The sequence below is a fragment of the Podarcis tiliguerta genome, assembly GCF_965153285.1.
Source record: "Podarcis tiliguerta genome assembly, chromosome: 10".
Taxonomy (NCBI): Eukaryota; Metazoa; Chordata; class Lepidosauria; order Squamata; family Lacertidae; genus Podarcis; species Podarcis tiliguerta.
In genome coordinates this window covers 16,539,328-16,546,353 of record NC_139543.1, presented here as the reverse complement: position 1 = coordinate 16,546,353, position 7,026 = coordinate 16,539,328, and positions in this window count along the sequence as shown.

Below are 7,026 nucleotides of genomic sequence, written 5' to 3'. Positions count from 1 at the left end.
TCAGTGTAAGGGCCGGGGCGGCCTGGTGCATTTCACCACCTGAGGCAAAAGATGAAGGTGGCGAAACCGGCTGCCAAAATTGGGGCAGAATGGCGGCTTCTGGGAGATTTAACCATTTCCCCCCACAAGATATTGCCGGAAGCTGCCTCTGGGGCAGGAGACCCACAGGGGCTCTTCCTCATGGGATTCCGCTGCCCAAAGCAGCTGCTTCAGTCTACCTCCTGGGCGGGCTGGCCGGCCCTGCTAAGGGCTAAACAGATCACACACTCCACAAACAAGAATCTAGAGCACTAAAGGGAATAGACACAATTCAGTCTTATTCTACGGTTCTACAATAACTACCCACAAGGCTCCAGCACAACAAGCAATAATTGCCAGTCAATAGCTCATTGCACCTTCTTGACTGTTTCTATAAAGGGGGGGGGGTGGCACTTTTTCTGATCTGCAGGTGGAAGCAAGACCTATATTCGTATTGGTTAGTTTAGAGCAAGGTCATTGAAGGAACAGACGGACTTTCCTAGAATCAATGGAAAGCCTAGCTGCCCCCCTCATCTTTAAACAACAGACCTGGTGCAATAATTGCTTTACAGGTGTTCATCTGCAAGCTGTTCACAAAGCTTAGGACCTTGGCCCATAGGAATTGACTCCTATGCCCTCCTCCCCGCCAAAAAAAAAAGTGGTTACAGCATGGAGCAAAACCAGGGGTCAGCAACCTTTTTCAGCCGTGGGCCTCAGACCTTGTGGTGGGCCAGATTATATTTTGGAAGGAAAAAAATGAACGAATTCCTATGCCCCACAAATAACCCAGAGATGCATTTTAAACAAAAGCACATATTCTATTCATGTAAAAAAACCAGGCAGGCCCCACAAATAACCCAGAGATGCACTTTAAATAAAAGGACACGTTCTACTCATGTTAGAACACGCTGATCCCCGGACCGTCCGCGGGCCAGATTGAGAAGGTGATTGAGCTGCATCCGGCCCACGGGCCTTAGGTTGCCTACCCCTGGGCAAAACTCTGTACATACATCTATTTCCCCCAAGTGTGTGTGCTTGGAGTCCTTTGCTGTCTTGCAGCTTCCAAACACCACATTCACACAGAGTGATGTGTATTACAGTGGTACCTCAGGTTACATACGCTTCAGGTTACATACACTTCAGGTTACAGACTCCACTAACCCAGAAATATTACCTCAGGTTAAGAACTTTGCTTCAGGATGAGAACAGAAATCGTGCTCTGGCAGCGCGGCGGCAGCAGAAGGCCCCATTAGCTAAAGTGGTGCTTCAGGTTAAGAACAGTTTCAGGTTAAGAACAGACCTCCAGAATGAATTAAATTCACACTAAACCCAAGCAGGAAGGGCATATGTAAGGAAATGGCTCCAGGAGAGAGAGAGTTTTGGATTTGATATCCCGCCTTTCACTCCCTTTAAGGAGTCTCAAAGCGGCTAACATTCTCCTTTCCCTTCCTCCCCCACAACAAACACTCTGTGAGGTGAGTGGGGCTGAGAGACTTCACAGAAGTGTGACTGGCCCAAGGTCACCCAGCAGCTGCATGTGGAGGAGCGGAGACGTGAACCCGGTTCCCCAGATTATGAGACTACCACTCTTAAGCACTACACCACACTGGCTCTCACGAGTTATTTGCCTGAGGATAAACATCCATATGTAAACTAGAACAGAAAGGCCTCAGTTATTTCCACTTTATTTAGCACCGAATAAAAATGTTTTCACTGAAGAACTGTGAGGTGGGTTCCAAAGGAACGTGACTTACAACACCTCTTTTGATACATAGGGATGAATTATTTGAAGCTTTTCCTTCACTATGAAATACAGACTGAACGTATTCAATAGGAGGATCACTTGTTGGCAAAGACAGCAAAATCGGAGCAGTTGATAGCCTTTTAATCAAATTCATTCTTTCCCACAAGTTAAAAGTTAATGTAGGCCATCATTTCATTCTCTCCCACTCGGTTTGTGGGCAGACAGAAATCAGAATGAAGTCAATGCTGATTTATCTTTCAAAGCGAGTACAGGATTGCTCTTTCAATCAGCGCGGAATTGTCCCCGAGCCTTCAATAGAGCTACACCAAATTACACTGTCAGAGTATGTATGTCAGCATATAAAAAGATTTGCAGCTTTACAAATTTTATCACTTTGAGATGCGGCAAGCCTGATGAGTCTCCATGTGACACAAGCAAGGAAACTGCTGTTATCATTTCTTGGTAGCTATTTAAAACGTCATCCTTAAAACGCCCGGGGGCAGACCTAAACAAACAGCATCTCCTCCCGTCGCAATATGCAATAGTTTGAGGAGATGCACCTGCCATTTCTTTCTATGCTACGGATGTATCAAAGCCAAATATTACATTCAGCGTCCCAACCCCTAGACTGTTGCTCCTCTTATCTCCCCCAGCTCATTCCAATTACCTGGCCCTCCCTCCCTTCATCCTGCTCACTCCTGAATTGCCATTTCATCAACCCCAGAAGCTACTATTTACGTAACCTCTTCCCGTCGCCCTGTTTACATCTTTGCAAGCATGTTTTCTATTCCTCAATGGGCCCCTTTAATGAAAGGTGCTCTGTTGGTAATGATCCTTGGCGAATCTTGGCAGTTTCAGACTCTTTCCTCGCCTCTGATCATTGCCACGCTACTCTCCCTTGCCACCTCGGTTTCATTCATCAAAAGGTATGAAGCATTTGAATTTTGGCATTGCTGGGTGTGTGTTTCTTTACAATCAGGGAAACTATGCAGTGCTCTGTGGCAGCAAGGGAGTTTTCCCCGCCCTTTAGAATTTTTAACTACCTACACTAAAGTTCTTCTTACACGTACACGTAGCAAACTTTATTCGCAAACATCTTAAATGAAGAAAGCATACCAATTTGAAAAATAGAAAAGACCTATGAAACAACAGGGACATTGCTGTGGAGACAGGATATTACTGCGGGTTCGTCTCGAGCGGCACAATAGGAGTAATTAAAAAAAAATCAAACCAAGCTTTGAAGAAGATGCATAAAATAGCACACGTGTAGAAAGAGAGGATGGGACGCGGGTGGCGCTGTGGGTTAAACCAGAGAGCCTAGGACTTGCCGATCAAAAGGTCGGTGGTTCGAATCCCCGCAATGGGGTGAGCTGCCGTTGCTCGGTCCCTGCTCCTGCCAACCTAGCAGTTCAAAAGCACGTCAAAGTGCAAGTAAATAGGTACCGCTCCGGCGGGAAGGTAAACGGCATTTCTGTACGCTGCTCTGGTTCGCCAGAAGTGGCTTAGTCATGCTGGCCACATGACCCGGAAGCTGTACGCCGGCTCCCTTGGCCAATAAAGCGAGGTGAGCGCCGCAACCCCAGAGTCGTCCGCAACTCGACCTAACGGTCAGGGGTCCCTTTACCTTTACCTAGAAAGGGAGGGTGGTGTAACTAGGTGCTAGTGACATGATGGACACTATCCAATACATGCCCATAAGGTTCCTGCGACCATAACACACATCAATATTCCAAAGAAAGCGTTGTGAGGGATGGAGGAAAATCACAGCCGTTCAATACTGTGGTTTGAGCTCTAGCAAATTAGTCCATGCAGCGAACCACATTGCAGGGCGGGATTGCCTGCCAAATACACTAATTCAAACTGCCCAATCATGGGTACCTGAAGGGGTACCCTTGCTGGCAGACCATGACATGAATGCTTCCACTCTGGTCCACTGGCTACACTGAAAAGCTGACTTGTGGAGTCATCAAAGTCTTGGGTGAATTAGTTCACCACCCAGACCAAAGAATAGGTGCATACTCAGGGTACCCCATTAGAGCAGTCTAGGTGGAAGTCTCTGTCCAAAACCCAAGCATGGGGTAGACAGGCCATAGAGCTTCCCACAGTGACCTGGGGATGGCCACCTCTGTAGATTGGCATCTTGGGGAGGCCACAATCCTTGGCAGAACCCTGTAAAAAAAATTCAGCCCTCTGGCAGAAGGCTGAAATGGATAGATACCCAACGCCTTAGCCGATGTCCACCGACATCTGAAATCAATAAAGTTGCAACTATTTTTATCCCGTATTGTTGTCTTGTCAAGTTTGTTCCTTTGCCCCTTAGCTATAGCCTCCACACAGGGAAAGGTGGTGCTGTGACTGGGACCACAATGTTCTAGGGCATTTTTCTATGTCTGGTGAATATAGGCTATATAGAACGCTTTCTAAATCGCAGGGTTGCTCAGCTGTTTTATGAGCTGAGATGGCTGTAGATTGTGCGCACGCACACGATAACAGTCACAGTGAAAGCAAAGGTTATTAGTACAGGCAGAAAAGGCACTGATCCTGTACCAAATTCCCCAAAAGCAACGGGTGCAGCCTTCCCACCCAAGACTCAAGAGCAGTTTTGGCTAACTCCAGTTTAAAACTGACAAGGCGCTCTCTCACACCTTTCAAACTCAGATTGCCTCTAGCTGTTCCTGTCCCGTTCTCAAACTCTGAGGGGCAACACATCCCAGAGACTGCAAAAATACCCCAGGTCATTTAGAGCCATTCAGCTCATTTTTATAAAAAAAGTGACTCATACTTGAAGCAAAACCATAGTATTGGGCCTACTCACAATGAGTGCGAGAAAGAGATCTGGACACCTTATTACAAAAAAGTGAAGGGGGCGGCACTGAAGCAGCAACACTAATCAATAAAACCTTTAGCACGTCACAATGAACTAGCCCATCTGTTCATAGAAAAGCATCACAAATTTAGAAAGCTGTGAACTGTGTACAGAAAACAGCAAGTCTAGTTCAATCAGGGCCTCATTCATTCACCAGAGACTGAAGCAGCTAACGTAAGCTTTTGTGACTACGTTATGTCCTACTTAAAACACACACATAGTCCACCACAACTATAATCCTATGTACCATAGCCTACTGAAGTCCCCCGCTTTTCAACAAAATATTAAGACAGAGCAAAGTATTGTGAGATGCTGCCATCTATTCACTGGATAATGTAATAACTGTTGAAACAGACAAAGGGCAGCAGTTTTTATTCACCTATCTATCCACTAGCAACAAACTTGGGGTTGTATTTGCACATCCAGGCCTAAGAGTCAAATCTTATTTTATTTACGTGGGCTTTGATCCAAATATATATTTCACGAGTGTGTGCTGCAACCTGGGGGAAGACACACACCACGAGAAATATGTTCAGAATTGGTTGGCATCATATTATCATCGAACATTGCTAAGCCTATTTGCTGAAGAGGACCAGCTCTGTAGAAGGTCCTAAAAGTCCAGGAATGGTCCAGACTGCTTGCACTGGTTTACTGAGTGTTGAGGACCGCTGAAAAGAGGGGGGGAAGCTGAATTCTGTTGTAGTGTGGGAACGTATTTTAATACTCAGTAGTATGACCACAATGTACTGAGTACATTACACAGGCTATAAAATCTTGTACTCTTTAATTATACTTCCCAGATCTGCATCGTGACTTTTTAGGTAAGCTAAAGGACCCCTGGATGGTAAAGTCCAGTCAAAAGTGACTATGGGGTGTGGCGCTCATCTTGCTTTTCAGGCCGAGGCAGCCGGCGTTTTGTCCACAGACAGCTTTCTGGGTCATATGGCCAGCATGACTAAACCACTTCTGGAGCAACGGGACAGCATGACAGAAACCAGAGTGCACAGAAAAGCTGTTTAGCTTCCCGCCACAGCGGTACCTATTTATCTACTTCCACTGGTGTGCTTTCTAACTGCTAGGTTGCAGAAGCCAGGACAGAGCAACGGGAGCTCACCACTGTCGTGCGGATTCGAATTGTTGACCTTACTATCATCAAGCCCAAGAGGCTCAGTGGTTTAGACCACAGCGCCACCTGCATCCCTTTTTAGAATCCACATCCTACAAGGACCCTTCTGAAACATCATTAATTGAAGCCAGCTAGTTATTCCTATATAAGTAACTCCACCTAAGACATGGGTAGGCAAACTAAGGCCTGGGGGCTGGATCCGGCCCAATCACTTTCTAAATCCAGCCTGCAGATTGTCCGGGAATCAGCATGCTTTTACGTAAGTAGAAAGTGCCCTTTTATTTATTTGTGGGGCATTCGTTCATTTCCCCCCAAAAATATAGTCTGGCCCCCCCACAAGGTCTGAGGGGCAGTGGACCGGCCCTCTGCTGAAAAAGTTTGCTGACCCCTTACCTAAGACATCTGAAAGGCCCTGATTCAGAGCGTTTTTGGTGCCACAGACAGGAACCTACTCATGTAATAATCTTTATAGTAGTGAAGGAGTCATACTTGAAATGTGAGGATAAGATGCTTATGTGGAAATAATAACAAAGAAACAAAGAAAACAAACCAATTGGGGATAACTAGGGCAGGATTTCTGGAGTCCAGTGATCAGAAATATTTGCATTGCAGGGGGTTTTACTAGATGACCCTTGTGTTCCTTCCAATGCTATGATTCTATGTCTTTGGAAATCTACACGCTCTATAGATTGGGTGGAGGGAGAGCAAAGCAATTACAAATATAGTTTGTTTGTTGGGTGCTTCAGCCACTTCAAAAGAATGGTGTTTATAGACTGTGGGATAACGAGCCTCATATAACCAACATGCTTAAGTCTAATTAACGCATGAAGGGGTTAAAACCATAGAGTAAGCTGTCCTGCCAAACTTCCCCTACCTTGGGGGGAAATAGGTAATCTATCCTGTTGTTCCCCCTCAATTTCAATGTGTGAAGAGGTTCAAGCTGGTTGCTCCACCTGAGACCACAAGCCACTCAATAATTTAGGAACTTGCACTACTTTGTAAGTACACTAAGTTTTACTGTCTGTGCAATTTTTTCTGATCACTGTATGGAAAAGCACATGAATCTGACCTTTGGAGAGTTTCTAAGTAAACCATTTTTAGCTTACCAAACGGGGTCTTTTTCTATGCTAGTGAAGAAGGAAGCTTTGGAACTCACCTGAAATGGCATATTTTAAAGGTCTAACAGCAGACATTTCCATGCTTTACTTTGCTCCATGTATTCTGATTTTTAATCTCTGCTGGGGTCTTCTCATCAAAGAATGCTTGTCCCAG